The 18,248-nt window shown below is 37.3% G+C and overlaps 1 protein-coding gene across 5 annotated transcripts in view; it reads left to right on the forward strand.

The window, feature by feature from the left end:
• The window catches only part of LOC119084987 (latrophilin Cirl-like), an 84,957-nt gene that overhangs the window by 24,558 nt on the left and 42,151 nt on the right, over window positions 1-18,248 (forward strand). The gene's annotated exons all lie outside the window — the stretch shown is intronic.

Raw genomic sequence — 18,248 nt, forward strand, 5'->3', positions numbered from 1 at the left:
AGCAAAAAAAAAAAGTTTAATTCCATAAAAGTAAGTGTATTCTGGACATGTTTTCATTTTTCTGGAGAACAATTAAGTGTTAATATTTCATGCGGTGAGTCGGTGGTTCGCGCATTTTGTCGAGGACATCAATTTTTTATGTCCTGGTTTATAGTATATAATGGTCAATGAATCTGTTAGGTGGCTCGAGTGTACGTACAGTTTACATTGCCGCCTTTGTAATTTACATTTTCTTTTGTAAATAGGACGAACAGTGTTCGTCGAACACTCATAATTAACGGGCGCACCGTAATAAAACATCACTATTGGCAGGGCAATCGCGCTGTTAGAGAAAGATTATATTCTGGAAGTACTTGCAGTGATAACGATGGAAAGTTTACCGGGAGTTCTGTTGTGGATTTATTTTAGAATCGTTCAGGCAAGAAGCGTTACCTGTAATCGAACTCATTCTATTCATTCCACATTCGATATTAGAATGTCCCACGAAATGAGATCAAGCCTATTCCAGACCTGAAATCTAGTAAATTGGTTCTGCTTAACCATAGATCATAGATGTAGCTGCTCGGTATGATTGTGACGTGATGGTATGTGTTATCGAGATGGTTTAGCAGAACTAGCTCTGCTATTAGGATTTCGACCCTATTTTGGTAATGTGTCAACCAATAAATGTTGAATACTTGATCAACTAAATGAAAGAAGAAGAAAAAGGCAGACAGAATCGAACCCCAAATCCTTGGCGTATGAGTCTAACGCTCTACCAATGGAGCTAAATAACCTTTTGTCTGATATAGACGTAACAATACACACAAAATCGTACGTATCGTAATGTTGGCGGTGGAATAAATAGACAGAATTGAACTTGTTGGAGCAAAGTTTTTACTCAGATTTAGCAGCTGGCAGGGTAATGTATATGTATCCGTCTAAGTATATCGTAGTATTAGAGCTACATTTTTGTATAGAAATGAGAGCTGACGGGAATTGGGCCATTGGTAACAACAACAAAACAACTTCCTTTTCTAATATGTGAGTTTTTTAGTTCTGAACATATCGAGGGCGACCCTTTCTTTGTTCCTAAAAGCTGCCAGAATTTGTGAGATTTTAAGCCATATATCACGTCTAATCTACCAGTGGCTCTAAAGATATGATCGTTAAAAGAAACTTTTTAGAGTTTTAAAAATCAAAATTGTTTCGAATTTATAATATTTTGGCGCAAAATTTGAAAACTAGAATTCAAATTTTTCGTCAAAATATCATAAACAAAGGATCACTTATTGACTGGGAACATCGATCATGTCCGGAGCGATAGCGGAGGACTTGACGCAGTCTAACTTCCAAAAAAAGAACGAAGAAATTTTTTTGAAACGCGGCAACTATATATAGGCGAGAATTTAAGTTTCTTTCCTTTGGCCTGTATCACCACAAATCCTATTCTATTCGCGCTTCAAATACGAGCAAAACGAGCTATCACTCGTCTATGTAGCTTTAAAATTGCCGGAGATACATCGTTTTGAAATTGGTCACTTTTCATACAAAATACACCAAATTGACTTTTCCCAAACAATCAAAATCTTTCAACTTTCTCTGTATGTTTCTATCTATCTGTCTGTCTATCTATCGACGGTCGATCTCGGAAACTAGTCAGCCAATCTCCATGAAATTTTGCAGGAGCCTCAGGGTGGGCATAAAAATGAAAATGTGATACGCCATTACCCCAGGAAAAACCAGAATTTTGTTTTATTGGCCTCGAAGTGGTTTCTGAGTGTGGTTTTCGAGGGTCGGGAACGCGTTTTCGGCTGTAGCTTAGCTGTATTGAAACCCACAGAGGCGTGCGACCCATCAAATGAAAGGTATTCGTAACACGATTCGAACAAAAAAATAATTAAAAAAATCGGGTCAGATTCGTTTGAGCTAGAGTGATTAGAGTGACCAAATTTTGAGCTACTCGAGCGTAGGATGAAAGGACTAATATTTTTTGGGTTATGAAAGATAGAGAGTTACGTTCTTCGGCAAAGTCTCAGAGTTTTACGAGTAGAACAGAGGGGCATACGTGAAAAATGTCGAAAGTTGGAAATGGGTGGGTGAATTATGTTTTAGAGGTATTTCTTGAATGGTGACAGATAGAGAGTTACTTTCTTCGGCAAAGTCTCAGAGTTTTACGAGTAGAACAGAGGGGCATATGTGAAAAATGTCGAAAGTTGGAAATGGGTGGGTCAATTGGGGTTTTGGAGATATTTCTTGAATGGTGGCAGATAGAGAATTACTTTCGTCAAATTTTCAATTTTCGTTAAATTTTCGAATTTCGTCAAATTTTCAAATTTCGTCAAATTTTTGAATTAAAACTGTAAACTGTTATAAAAAGCAGTGTTGACTACACTTCTAAAACGACTGATATCCCAACAAAAATCTCTTCGAGAAAAGTGTGACGCAGTCTTTGAAATACAATTTCTAAAATGAATGATATGAACGCAAAAATTAAATTTTACACCCAATTAGTTCAAACAAGCTGGCTTAGGTTTTCTCATCATCTGCCAAATAATTTTTACCAAAAAAATCTGCGTCGCATGTGGCAGATAAATTTTCTTGCTGGTCTGTTCCTAAACATTTGCCACTTTGCGACGCAGATTTTTTTGGTAAAATTTTGGTTGTTTCCAGTCAAATTTTTTTTTGTAAAAATTATTTGGCAGATGATGAGAAAACCTAAGCCAGCTTGTTTGAACTAAAATTGGGTGTAAAATTTAATTTTTGCGTAACGAAGCTGAAAGCGTCAACTCTAGCGATAACATTCATTTTAGAAATTGTATTTCAAAGACTGCGTCACACTTTTCTCGAAGAGATTTTTGTTGGGATAACTTTTAAGGCTATGCTAAGGTCAGGTTAGGGCACCATTTAACCTGGCCTTAAATCTAACATTGTGTTTTCTTAGGGCTAAGAAACTGATGTTGTACAAAATTATGATCATTTTATGCGTTGCAAATTCCCATTTCAACTCAAAAGTTGAATGAAGTGTTTAGGAATAAGGATTATCATGTCATGTTACAACTATAGCTCACAACAGACACCATCATGGTGCATATAAATAAAAAATAATAATTTTTAATTGACTTACCAGATAATGATTGGCGGTAATATATTATGTGTTTGTAAATATCACCGCAGAATAATAGATAACAATTTCTCTGTCGACATATAAGCCTATATCAAAACACCAATTTGACAGTCATAAAATGGTGTGTATTCACACAGAGCACAAAACAACTGATGCCTGGTTTTATATGTTTTAATAAATTCATGAAATGATACTAAATTATTCCAATTATTTTAATAAAGGACACTGCATATGTTCGATGTCTATCGAAATAACATTTCGTCCCATTGTTTAACTACCATAATTATCACCAAAGTTATTTCTCATTAAAATCAGCCTTTCGAAATTCTATAGAAAATTCGATTGAATGAATTTTAAAATGATTTTGTTGTATAGGTAGGATAGGATAATGCTCGAAATAGCGTGGAAATTTTTTTCACGTTGGAAAAAATGCAATAATCAGCAGAACTACACACATATGTATACACCTCTACTCTACCTATATTACACATTTCATTTCAGCGGAGAAAACATTTGCCAGGCACACACAATTAAGGTTAACAAAAAACAAAAGCAGAATGGCTATTAGTAATGCGAAAATCTCTCTCACTCTTCTTATACCATATTATAGCCGTCCCTGCAGCTACAATTTCATTTTTTTTTATGTAATATACGGGCAATGCAACATTATATATAACAAACGGTTCGGTTACTAATTAAATCCAGTATACAGGAGGCGAACTTTAATTATAATTATGGAAATTACTGCATGCCATGGCGCTTTATTAGAATTTATGTTATATGGGTGTTTTGAAACATACTCATCATAAAATATATGTGCATATCAAAAGGGTGCATGAGTTGTCGGCACCGTACAGTATTTTTGCGGTGCAAGTGATATCTTATTCGATGCTTTGCTGCACAATAGTTCCATGGTCGTTCGCCGATTCGAAAGGGATGCTGTGTCTGTTCCTTTCTCAATATGTGCCTTTGATGATGACTCCGGGAGGTCAGGCTACCTAAAGTAATGGAGTTTCCTCGTCGTACTCTTTTCACTTCTCAGAATATAAATAAAATGAAAGAATTGAGAAGAGAAGCAAAACGGAAAAAACAACAACAACAACAACAGCTCGAACGTATACATTTCGTTCGGGTTCAGATTTACCAACATAATATTATGCTCTACCTGCGTAAATATTATTATTATTGTTATATGGTTACTTGGTATGTCACACCGACAACACAAGTATTTTCTACTCATTCTAGAGACCACTGTTATTATAGTCTGTCTCATAAACGATATAGCCATTCATATAAAAATACTTTATTCTTTGATTTTCCGTCTTCAGCGCAGCATTTCTTCTTCGTTGGGTTTTTTTTTCTCATATCAAAGAGTGGAACAAAGTTACTCATACCATTCGAGACCTCCTTTTAGTCTTTAGCTATATCATACCTGTCGTATTGAACAGAATAAATAAATACTGTACGCTGGATGTCGAGGGGGAAATCAACAGTGCAATTTCAATAGAGCCAATGGAATTTGTTGAGTATGGAATTTACTGCGAAATTATTATAGCTTCTACCTTCTAGTGCATGTGATCGTGATGTCAATTGATTTCTTTTCATGGCTGCCAACATTACGATACGTTCGTATAATTAACATCATTATCGCATGATCATTGAATTTTTGGGTTTAATGAAAATTGGTACAGTGGACGTCAGTGAAATTTAGACATGAATTTGCTTCAGATGTTTTTCAGCTGGTCCACTCATACAAACAAAAGTGCTTAAACTGTTTATATACTAGTGAAATAGTCACGCGCATGGCAGTGATAAGTTTTGTTTGTTTGAATGGACCAGCTGAAAAACAACTAGACCCAGGCATGAGCGCCGACGGAGAAACCTCGGCGGCGGCTAGCCGAAAAAAATTTCTCCGCGCCGGCGAAAAAATCGGCTTGAGCCGGCTTAAAACGGCTCGGCTGGAGGTTCCTTTTAACTTTTTTTCAAAATAAAAACGTTTAGATAAATTCATGGAAAATGAACTAGTAAGCATGAAAATGAAATTGTACGGAAAGCGAAAATGTAGGTAGATTAGGTTGTTCAAAGTGCAAGTGGAACTGGTCTTGTTACAAGCAAGTCTCTAAGTCTAAGGTTCACTAACACGTCAAGTTTTATTGCCTCAAAACTTGAACTAAATGGAAAATCATGCTCCGGTACACTCATTTAACTCATTAAGAAAATGGTTTTCGAGAAGAAATCGAAAGCTCACGAAAATCAAGTAAAAATTGAAAAGAAAAAAAAAATCGAGAAAATTCGCAAAGATCGATAAAGTTTTCTCAAATTTGTGAATTAACTGATTGTGCGCCTTCGGCTCGTTCCGCAAAGGTCATACTTGCCAAAACAACAAACTTAGAAGCGAGGACGTAATATACCATTCTGGAAAATTCATGAAAATTCAAAAAAATTTCAAAATTTTCTTAATTTTGAAAAAAAAAAAAATCAAAATGTACTTGAGCTGCTTAGGATCAACAGGAATCTCGGTTTTCAAAGTTATTTCACCCATTCACCTTTCGAAATCTTTATTTCATTTTCCAGCCGTTTCAAGCCGGCTTGAGCCGTGTTTTTGGCACCGGCTCGGCTGCGGCGCGGCTTGCTCAAAAATGGCCGGCGGCGGCTTCATCGGCGGCTTATTTTCGGCGGCGCTCATGCCTGACTGGACCAAATTCATGTCTAAATTTCACTGACGTCTCCTGCAGATTTTTGGCATTTATTGAGCAAGAGACCACGTTCATTTTCCTCTATCGTCATACCCACAGAGTGAGACTTGTTCTAGACATGTTACTTTTACATTTTCAAGTGTCTCAGCCGTTTAACATGGTAGAAAGTCTGATTCGGTGTCAAAATTTCACACCTATACACAAAATATGAATGACAGACTAAGATTTTCACGTCGAGTAATTAAGTTCGCTGCGAAGAAGCTGTTTCAGCTTCAGGAAGTATCAGGTGGTCTCAAGCATTAGCTTGTAGAACTATAATTTGTGCGGCATCAATTCTGACGAGTAGAATCAAAAGTTCGTCTATTTCATCTGTCAAAGTGACGTTTTAAACGTCAAACAAAAATAAATATGCGAAGAAGTCACAGAATCGAATCAAGGACTGTTGCATATGGATTTTCGTTTGACGTTTAAAACGTCACTATGACAGATGTGACAGGTTAACTTTGGATCAGAGGAGTGCTTCCAGTAATGTCCGATGAAGTTCACTGTAAAACTTTTGACAGGTCTACACTGATAATTTGTAGGGGTTTGGATAGACTTCATCTGTCAAAGTGACGTTTTAAACGTCAAACAAAAATAAATATGCGAAGAAGTCAGAATCGAATCAAAGACTGTTGCATATGAATTTTCGTTTGACGTTTAAAACGTCACTTTGACAGATGTGACAGACTGGCTTTGGATCAGAGGAGTGCTTCCAGTAATGTCCGATGAAGTTCACTGTAAAACTTTTGACAGGTCTACACTGATAATTTGTAGGGGTTTGGATAGATTTCATCTGTCAAAGTGACGTTTTAAACGTCAAACAAAAATAAATATGCGAAGAAGTCACAGAATCGAATCAAAGACTGTTGCATATGAATTTTCGTTTGACGTTTAAAACGTCACTTTGACAGATGTGACAGACTGGCTTTGGGTCAGAGGAGTGCTTCCAGTAATGTCCGATGAAGTTCACTGTAAAACTTTTGACAGGTCTACACTGATAATTTGTAGGGGTTTGGATAGACTTCATCTGTCAAAGTGACGTTTTAAATGTCAAACAAAAATAAATATACGAAGAAGTCACAGAATCGAATCAAGGACTGTTGCATATGAATTTTCGTTTGACGTTTAAAACGTCACTTTGACAGATTTGACAGACTAACTTTGGATCAGAGGAGTGCTTCCAGTAATGTCCGACGAAGTTCACTGTAAAACTTTTGACAGGACTACCCTTATAATTTGTATGGGTTTGGATAGACTTGATTCACTGGTTAACTGAACGAAGAATTACTGAGCTCCAACAGTCACAGTTTTCCGTTGGTGGTCTTCCCCCTCACTGGTATTGCATATAGATACAACGTATACGAATCGATATGTACACATGATTCCGATGGTATTCGAACGTATATTAAAATGTATATTAAAGAAACAAAAAAAAAATGTTTTTAATGGAATTATATTACTAATGTTTAAGAAATTGATGGGAATGAAGCAATGGTAAAATAAAGTAAAGAGATAGATTTAGAGAGAATTGGTATTTCTGTTCAAAAATAAATTTAATGACTGGGATTGGATTAAACGATTGATTTGTGTTGTTATACGTTGATTGTTGAATCAATTTTTTGATGTTTGAGCATGATATTATTTAAGAGAAGAAGAAGAAAAAGTTTTTTTTATAGATTTAATAATTTATAATTTCAATTATTTTTGATGTATTATTATACCTACAATGTATGGTAAACTTCCATTATTAATTTGAACACCAGGCAATATAATGTACATCATGTAATCACATTACAATTACAATACCCATTATGTTTCTCTGTTAAAAGTTTACAACATTTTACATCTCGCCATCGAACGGCGACGTGTTCCATAAGATGAAAATCAAATAAACTCCCCTTTATTACGCATGTATAAAAATTTGTGTTCATAGTTTTGTCATAATATGTCGGTTATTCCCGGGTTCTCGATTGTAAAATCAAGTGAAACTATTTGGTGAAACCAGCCAGCCAGCGCCACACACACACACACTGTGCTGTGCATATATATATTATTTTGAGCAGTAGGAATTAATTGAATTATTTGATACTAAAACTAACTTCATAAACTTCGTCTGAAGTTGCAGTCTCGGTGGAAAGTCGATGGAAGACTTCGTTATAAGGAATAATTTTTGATGAATTTCTATGCGAAATATTTTTAGATTCTTGTTGCAACGAATTTGTCCTTTCCGTTTTACTTCGTGTGTAAGTAACGAAAGAATGAAGATAAACAGACAATATAACTTTTAAACTGCGCCAAACTTTGGGATGTTGATTCCAGGTTCGAGAGAGGTTGCTATAAATTATACGTACACCAAATGCAGCCACCACACAAACTTTATTTCAGCATTTAACGTTGCTACTATTATTTAAGTGTAATGAAAATTACCGAAAAATAATTGTATTGAAGAACAGAAATTGGTTTTCATTACAAAACTCGGTGTACTCATAGAAAACTGGAGGAGAATCGGGTAAATTGAATTAGCTTCGCAGTTATTGTAAGGAAACGAAAACAATTACTGCAACGTTGATTCAGTTTTCGATTGTTTTACTGTTTGTGTGACCGCACAAAATAACTTTCATTTTGATCCAGATTTAATTCAATTTCATTCAGTTGTACATGGTATACAGTACATGCATCGAGTCAAGGTATACAGCGTTGACAATTAAAATTAAATTGGGAAGAATTGCAGGGAGAATGAAAACGATTGAGGAAATTTATTGCATGTCGGTAAGTGTAGTGTAAGTTTGTCTACTGAAAGCTAACACTTTTTTACAACATACGATCAATTCCTCTTTCTTTTAATCCGCAATTTCAGTACTGCTGTATCAGCAGTTGCAGTTGCTGTATTAGGCAGCCTGCCTTCATTGATGTTCTGCCTAAAATGTGCGAAAGAGTATGCACAAGTTGAATCCCAAACTAAGATTTGACTATTTACCCATGGTGTTAAAGACATAAAAAAGAGTGGAAAACCTCATCTGTAGCGGGTAACTTAGTCCAGGGTTATTTACATTATCTATCACAGATGTATCATTTGTATGGGGCTCAACAGCTACTGTAAATTACCTGGAGACGAGTAAGATTTCAAACTATTTTTTACCAGCGCATCTGCGCGTTTACCATCATCTAGGTTGCCATTTAAAGTTTAACTACAACATTTATGGAACAAGGCCCGATGTTGGAATATTTATTTACCAAAATTTACCAAAATTCACCGAAATTTACTGACTTTATCGAAACATAAACTCGGTAAATTTTCCGGCCCGGTTACGGAATCGTTTAGCGACGATTCTAATCGAGTCAAAGTTTGTTCGAAATATTCCGTTTACGTATGTGAGACCATGAGCTTTATATAAGATACAAAGTAACGGAACATCATCCCTAGAATATGAAATATCAGACCTTATTTCATTAAGACTGATGTGGTTGGTTTTTTGAGTCAGACCTGTAAATCATTTCTTACTTGAGAATTCGATCTATCCTGTCGACTCTACTAACTTCCTCCACTCGTTCCTGTCCTCGGCCAGACTTCTCCAATCCGCGACCCCCAATGATCTAGTATCTTCGACCACACAGTCTATCCATCTCTTCCGTGGCCGCCCTCTCGGTCTACGTCCTTCAAATTTTCTGTCGAGGGCTTTCTTGGCAGTTCGGTCATCATTCATCCTAGCCACATGCCCCGCCCATCGGAGCCTCGCTGATTTTACTGCAGCTGTGATGAAATTCTTCCCAAAAATTTCGTTTGCCTTCTCCAACCATCTGCTTCATGTACTGGTCCACATATCGATCTTAAGATTCTTCGTTCAAAGCAGTTCAGCATCTGCTCTTGTTTGGATGTCATGGACCACGTCTCACAACCATACATGACGATGGGTCGAACTACAGTTTTATAGAGTCGGAGTTTTGTTGCACGGGATACAAGTGAGCTTTTGAACAGGTGTTTCAGTGCATAGAAGCTTCTGCTTCCTTGCGTAATTCTCATTTTGATCTCCTCCTCTATATCACTGGTTACGTTTAATGTCGAACCTAAATACTTGAATGACTGCACGACTTCAAAATTATACGTATCCATGGTCACGTTTTGCCCCACACGAGATCCTTGACTGCGCTCTAGTGCCATATACTTGGTTTTCTCTTCATTTACCACAAGTCCAACTTTACACGCTTCTCTTTCCATTTCTATGAAAGGTTCCTTGACTGCTAGTGTCCCCCTTCCTATCAGGTCAGCATCATCAGCGAAAGCCGTTAGCTGATTACTCGTATAGAAGATGGTAATACGGGTAATACCAGGTGCAAATAACAACATGTCCTCGAATTCCGAGTGCAATTGTTCACCTTATCGAATGCCGTGTGCTTCATTTTTCAATAGAACAGAGTCAGATGTTGTTTGTTGAAAATATCGTTAAAGCTCACTTTTGTCAATAAAACGTATCGAAGCAAATATTGTATCAATTTAGAAAAAAAAGGGATCAACGAGATATGTGTTTGATAGACAAATACATTTTTACTGTGATATATACACACATGTTACATCCCTACATCAATATAGCCGAACATTTTTCCATGTTCTCGTGATCCAATTTTTAGCTTGTTAAATTTAGAAAATTGCTGGTTATCAGTCAACAATAGCAACCGCATTTTAAACATGGTGCAGGAGTATAGGGAGTAATACCTATACATGTATTTGTTTGCTTGATGCATGTACACAATTGTACATTGCTATCCACACTCAACGATTCGTGTTTTTAGCCCCGTACGAAGTACAAAGGGGCTTATAGGATTACGATGCCGTGTGTAATTGATGGAATTCGAAGCAGACGGTAAGGGCAAAGTGTTTGCCTATGATCATAGATGACGAATCCGCAATAAAAATTTTGTCTGTCCGTCTGTCCGTCTGTCCGTCACGTCGATATCTTGAGTAAATCAAATCCGATTTCAAAAATTTTTTTTTCCCTGAAAGATAGTCAAAATAGTGAGGCTAAGTTCGAAGATGGGCATATTTAGGTCGGCCCTTCGTAAGTTAGGGCCGCCTAAGTGCTTTAAGATCTTTTGGGGATATTTACGGCAAAAAAAACGTTGGATGAAACGGCAAAAGATAGGTAATGTTGATACCGATCCAGGAAAAAAAAAGTTTATTAAAATCGGGTGAATGGCCCGTGAGTTAGGACCCTAGAAGTGAAAGGCTACTCGGCCCTAAGTGTATTTTGCATATAACTCGAGTAAATTTCATCCTTTTTTCGTGATTTTTGTTTCATTTGAAAGGTAATCGAAGCCCGAATAGAATGTGGTGAGAAAAATGTTTGAAATTTGGGTCCTTGGACTGAGGCCGCTCCTCGGCCCTAAGTGTATTTTGCATATAAATCGAGTAAATCTCATCCAATTTTGCTAATTTTTGTCTTATATGAAAGGTAATTGAATACCGTATAGAATGTGGTGAGAAAAATGTTTGAAAATTAGGTCCTTGGACTGAAGCCGCTCCTCGGCCCTAAGTGTATTTTGCATATAACTCGAGTAAATTTGATCCGATTTTCCTAATTTTTGTTTCATTTGAAAAGTAATCGAACGAGGAATAGAATGTTGTTGGAAAAAAAATTAAATTTGGGTCCTTGGACTAAGCCCGCTACACGGCCCTAAGTGTATTTTGCATATATCTCGAGTAAATTTCGTCCGATTTTCAAATTTCATTTGGAAGGTAATCGAAGGCCGAATATAATGATGTTGAAAAAAAAATTAAATTTGGGTCGTTGGACTAAGGCCGTAACTAGGCCTTAGGCCTCTCAATAAATTAAAATTTTAGGTCAACTTGAAATTTGTGTTACATTTGAAAGGAACGTCGTACGGGGCTTCGTAATTGCGCTATGCGCAATTTGTAAGATGTACACATTTCATAATAATTTGACTTCAACTAGGGTGACAGACGCACTAGGGTCACGTGCGCAATAGATGTACGGGTTCGTACGGGGCTCAGTCGCAGCAAACGCTCCGACTGTTCTGACGGCTCGTTTTTTTTTTACTTTACTGTCTGTTGCCAAAAATGGTTTAGAAAAAAAGGCAATCTCAAATCTGCTTAAAATTCTTATAAATACGCGTTGCGGTGCTGTGTGTATATACAATATACAATTGGAACATCTATTTAAATTATTCAAAAATTAATGCACCCAGCACATTTACAGGTGTAATACAAATGATTACCTACGTCGACGTGGTTGAGTATCATCATCTATCTCACATTTCGCACGATACGAAACACGCACTACAAATTTGCATATTACCAGATTCTTGCATCATAAAGAAGGTTTAACAATCCCATTTATAAGTGTTCTTGTTACATGTCTGTCCGTTTACTCATGCAAAAGCTAATTCGAAAACCGAGAGAATCTAATAGATTGGGTACAATAGAGTGGTTACGGTTAGGCGAACTGTCAAAACACTTGCGTTGTAAGAGGGGGATGGGGAGGCACCACTCAGCGACTGCAATTTTAGTTGTATCAATCCATTATCTTTCCACTACTGTCCGGATAGTAGAGCGACGTCCGTAAATGAACTCATCAAATTTCTAACCACTTTCGGGATGTGTACTTGAAGTGATTCAGACTGGAATACAGTAGGCAAATGGAAAGTAATCATCAAAGTTAATTTGATAAAGCGAGAGACAACCGGCTGGCCTCAACATTTACTGTTCAATTACATGTTTACTTTCTTGTTGGCTACTCTGGTATTATTATAGCGCTTTCCATGGGGTCCTCTTCGTCTTATACTGCCCGTTCATAAACAAAGAAAGCACATAACTTGCAGCATGTCTCTCCGATATGTTGTGGCGAGTATGTGTTTAATTACATGACGGTCTCTAGCCATCGAACCGAAAGGGTTGTTAGCTATTTCGGACATAATTTTATTAGTGAAAGTTTCGGACGATAATTCTTGCCAATTTATTTTAGTTGTGTAACTGTACTTAACTCATAAAATGAAACCCACGCCGAAAATTTATGTCGGTGCAAGTCGGCAAATTTATTTATTTACTTGAACAACATATTTGTTGAACAGCAGAAAACACTTTTTCCGAACGAATGATGTGATTCATTTAAGGTGGTGGAAATGTTTGAACAATCTTATAGCACCTTGCCATGTACGTTGGTATCATTATAGGAAGACGGTGGAGTCGGCTGAACGCCACGATATGAAAGTCAATGGGTTAGCTTGACTATCAACTTGATAAAACCGAATGATCATTACATTTAGGTTCACCTAGCTTCACTTGGAATAGAAATTACGATTACCAATGAATTACGAATCGGTTGAAATTCCGATTCGCCAGAAATTTCGATTTACGAATTCAGAGTTCCTAGGAATTCCGATCCACTTGGAGTTACGATTCCCTTGGAACTAGGATTCCTTAGGAATTACGTTTCCTCACGATTCCCTATGAATGACAATTCCGTAGGATATCTACGATTACTTCGGGACTACGATTACTTCGGGACTACGATAAACACGGAAATACCATTCTCTAGGATTTGAAAAAAAGAAGAAAAGCATTCTGCCAGTGCGGTTAGGAGTGTCAGTGTGGGTAGGAGCATCAATGTGGTTAGGAGTGTCAGTGTGGGTAGGAGCATCAATGTGGTTAGGAGTGTCAGTGTGGTTAGGAGTGTCAGTGTGGGTAGGAGCATCAATGTGGTTAGGAGTGTCAGTGTGGTTAGGAGTGTCAGTGTGGTTAGGAGTGTCAGTGTGGTTAGGAGTGTCAGTGTGGTTAAGAGTGTTTGTGTTGTTGGAAGTGTGGGTGTGTTAGAAGTGTCATTTGAGTCAGTGTGGCTGAGTATCCCGGATCTACGATTACTTCGGGACTACGATAAACACGGAAATACCATTCTATAGGAACTACCTAATTTGAAAAAAAGAAGAAAAGCATTCTGTCAGTGCGGTTAGGAGTGTCGGCGTGATTAGGAATGCCAGTGCGGTTAGGAGTGTCAGTGTAGGTAGGAGCATCAATGTGGTAAGGAGTGTCAGTGTGGTTAGGAGTGTCAGTGTGGTTAGGAGTGTCAGTGTGGTTAGGAGTGTCAGTGTGGTTAGGAGTGTCAGTGTGGTTAGGAGTGTCAGTGTGGTTAGGAGTGTCAGTGTGGTTAGGAGTGTCAGTGTGGTTAGGAGTGTCAGTGTGGTTAGGAGTGTCAGCGCAGCTTTGAGTGTCAGCATGGTTAAGAGTGTTTGTGTTGTTGGAAGTGTGGGTGTGTTAGAAGTGTCATTTGAGTCAGTGTGGCTGAGTATCCCGGATCTACGATTACTTCGGGACTACGATAAACACGGAAATACCATTCTCTAGGAACTACCTAATTTGAAAAAAAAGAAGAAAAGCATTCTGTCAGTGCGGTTAGGAGTGTCGGCGTGATTAGGAATGCCAGTGCGGTTAGTAGTGTCAGTGTAGGCATCAATGTGGTTAGGAGTGTCAGTGTGGTTAGGAGTGTCAGTGTGGTTAGGAGTGTCAGTGTGGTTAGGAGTGTCAGTGTGGTTAGGAGTGTCAGCGCTGCTTTGAGTGTCAGCATGGTTAAGAGTGTTTGTGTTGTTGGAAGTGTGGGTGTGTTAGAAGTGTCATTTGAGTCAGTGTGGCTGAGTATCCCGGGTGACATTGCTAGTAATTTATATTTTTTCACAAAATCCACACAGAGTATAGTGTTCCGGTGACAACTCGAGTGGCTTTGGACGGTAAAATTCTTTTTGGTTAAACTCTGTAAGAGTTTTCATGAATATTTACGTTTCAGATTTCGGATAACATCAGAAAATTGGTATTAATTAAATCTGTCGTCAGTTTTTCTCACCAAAATAATTTTTACACAAAATTTCAAAAGGTTAAATGAGATATAAAAGCAAATGTTTACCCATCCTAACAATACCGTCACACACAATGAAAATCCACAGACGTTTCATATATAATATCCTAGATAGAACCGACCATAATTCTATGGGATCTGTTTTAAAAAGACAAATTTAAATTTTAACGAAATTGTTTGTTGGGCGAACGACACGGAAAAACGGAAAATATGTAAATTGTCTCCACTCCATTTTTGATCGATGGGGGAGTAAACATATCCTTTTAGTACTTAATATTCCAAAAACGGTGCGAAAGAATTACAACTTGCGAACTTTGTCTCGGTGTTTCCAGCTAGTCAATTTGGAGCAGGTACCACGCTCAATCCGGTATACGCTTTCGAAAACTTTTAAATATCGATTTTGACATTAAGTTGCAGTGTTGTGCCCCCCCTTTGGCGAACATAACATTGTTCGAAATCAATAAATATAGGCTGGGAAGTAACATTGTTATTAAGAATTTAAATGGATGTTCGTAGCGAAATGGATGGAAAGGAGTGGGGAGTTGGTTTTAAGGACTAAGTGGTTTAATGCCCTGTACAAATACGCGCGCAGAGCTTGAACTGGAAATGTAGTAATCTCTCCCTAAGAAATGTATAAATAAAGAAATTAAATCATAATAATTTTATGTATTTACATATTACGTTACCAAATAAAATCATATTTTTCCCTATGCTATTTGTCCAAAATTTTCATTTTGTGTGTGCAAACATATAATTATAATAGAAAGTTGTTCGTGTATTTTCCATAAATTCAAAATGTTGTATAGAGGAGAGAGCATTGTACGGTACACATTCACGTTTATATACGTGTATAATATAAAGTACCTAAGCCGTTTTAATAAAATATCCGCTTTAACTTACACCGATCCTTCTTTCCGTATTCAATGTTACATATATCTATATATTTATACGTTCATGAATAGCGCTCCGTAACCCCTGAGAATCACCTCATTCAAACACATATTCCACTTCTGTATGGATATATACGTACTGTATATGTACATACATAAACCTAATGTTAGTATGTTAGTTCATACACGTATAAACATGATGTTGCTGAGAACACATTTTGATTGTACAGTATACATACATATATATGATATCGTCGTCCCTTCGCTCAGAATGCTTCCTAAATCTCGCTACTTACAAGCACCATAGTACACATTCTTCTCCATCTATACATATATACACTCTTTTAGTGTTTGTGTGTATAAATATTGTTTGCCGTATACATTTTTAGATATTTTTTTTTTCCTGTTTTTCGCCATTTAGAAACATGACATTGGAATACTTTTTATAATAAGTTAAGCGAAACACAGGGATGTGTCGGTTGGGCAAAGTGGGTTTTATTATTTGTTAAATACACTCCGCTGTTTCGAGTGTATATATGGTACATGGACACGGGATAGAGATGAGCCGAAGGTGGATTTGGTTCCAAAAACGGACGGGAGAAAAAAAATGGAAAATCAAAAACGAATTTGCTTTAAATTGAAATTGTGTGACCTTTTTTAATGACATCGTTACCCAGTGAGTGGTTGGCTCTTCTTTTTTTTCGCTTAACAAGCGATCATAAATGCATTTTAATTTAGAATTTTTGCTTTATCTTGTTCATCTAAATATCCTAAATGTACAAGTTTTATGGGGTATTGGATGGCGATAATTGACTCAATATCGCTTTAAGGTTTTTTATTCAGTTAGTACAGTGGCGTAGCTACAGTCATGGTGCAGCTGGGACGGGTACCTTGAAGGAGTATTTTGTTATAGAAGAAAGATGGACTCGCGTAGATATGTCTCGGGTTCGACTCCCGTATCATACATACTTCATAGGGTTTCTTCTTAATCGTAAATGATTAATCTTTGCTGTTGGTTAACACTAGCCAGCTCTATCGACCCTAATAGGTCTCTAAAGAAATCCAATAAGCTGACTTATACGTCTTATACGTCTTATACGTCACATAAATAAGTTACAATCGTCATTCTAAAATATCAACTACTAGCGACACCTATGTTCTAATAGATTGATACACGATTTAAATACAATTCACAATTGTAAAATGTCTCTAAAATATGGGTATGGACAACAGGTGACTTCTTAGGTACTTGGAAAGTATCAGCTTTCCTGCCCATCTTGTGTGTTGAGTGTAGGAACAAATGAAGGACAAGACCTTCATACGTCACACTAGTACATGTGGCGTGTTTGCATACATCAAAATCAAAATGTTTCTGAGTCTTTGGATTTGGGGTCAGTAAGTCAATAAATTTTTTGGATAAAATAGGCGCTCAGGACGTTCACTACGTGACAAGATAAGCTGAAACCATTGCTGAAGAAATTGTTAACTTTCCATGGGCTTGGTTATACTTTTGCGAGTTTTTAACTTAGAAACCGACACTGAAAAACCCTGTAGAGGGATTCTTTTGAATTTCGACTGGCCGAAATCGGCACTATTTTTTCCGGGACTTTTTTATATATGCGTAGTTAGGCCTTGGTGCCTAGGCCCCAAAACCAGTCTCAGATATTTTTGATCTTCCATACCTGGTTGGTTGTAAGTGGCCAAAAGTCGGAAAATGGGGTTTCGTAGTCCGGATTTCATTTCCGTAAGGTGACGAGGACACGGGCATGTGTGGGTTCGTTGGAAAGCTGAGGTCAAATACTCCTGGGGCAAATATTAACTTCATAAAATTTGCTGATTATCGGACGAAAATATGACATCCGGAAAATTTATCAAAATCGATGTAACCTCGGTGAACTTTGATGAGTTCTGTGACCTCACTAATGCAATTATTTGATTAAATTATTACTTACTATGAATGTGGAGGACCTCAGCTTTACAGCGATACGCTAGTTACTAGTTTGGCGGAGTGAAACACACATTTTTATCTGTTACGTAGTCACGTTCCAAACTACTAAATATGGGTATCGCTGTAAAGCTGAGGTCCTCCACATTCATAGTAAGTAATAATTTAATCAAATAATTGCATTAGTGAGGTCACAGAACTCATCAAAGTTCACCGAGGCTTCTTTGATTTCGAGAAATTTTCCGGAAGTCATATTTTCGTCCGATAATCAGCAAATTTTATGAAGTTAATATTTGCCCCAGGAGTACTTGACCTCAGCTTTCCAACGAACCCACACACGCCCGTGTCCTCGTCACCTTTCGGAAATGAAATCCGGACTACGAAACCCCATTTTTCGACTTTTGGCCACTTACAACCAACCAGGTAAGGAAGATCAAAAATATCTGAGACTGGTTTTGTGGCCTAGGCACCAAGGCCTAACTAGGCATATATAAAAAAGTCCCGGAAAAAATAGTGCCGATTTCGGCCAGTCGAAATTCAAAAGAATCCCTCGTAACAGAAACTCTGCCACTAAGTTCATACCCCGATCCTGAATATCGTGTTCCCAATTTCCCAATATTATAAGCAAGATACTTGGATTATAATCCATGCAAATCTCTTCTCTTTCTTTAGCTGAACAAGCAAGATTGGGATTGTTGTTTTGATATTGAA

Source organism: Bradysia coprophila, unplaced genomic scaffold (genome assembly GCF_014529535.1).
Source record: "Bradysia coprophila strain Holo2 unplaced genomic scaffold, BU_Bcop_v1 contig_94, whole genome shotgun sequence".
NCBI lineage: Eukaryota > Metazoa > Arthropoda > Insecta > Diptera > Sciaridae > Bradysia > Bradysia coprophila.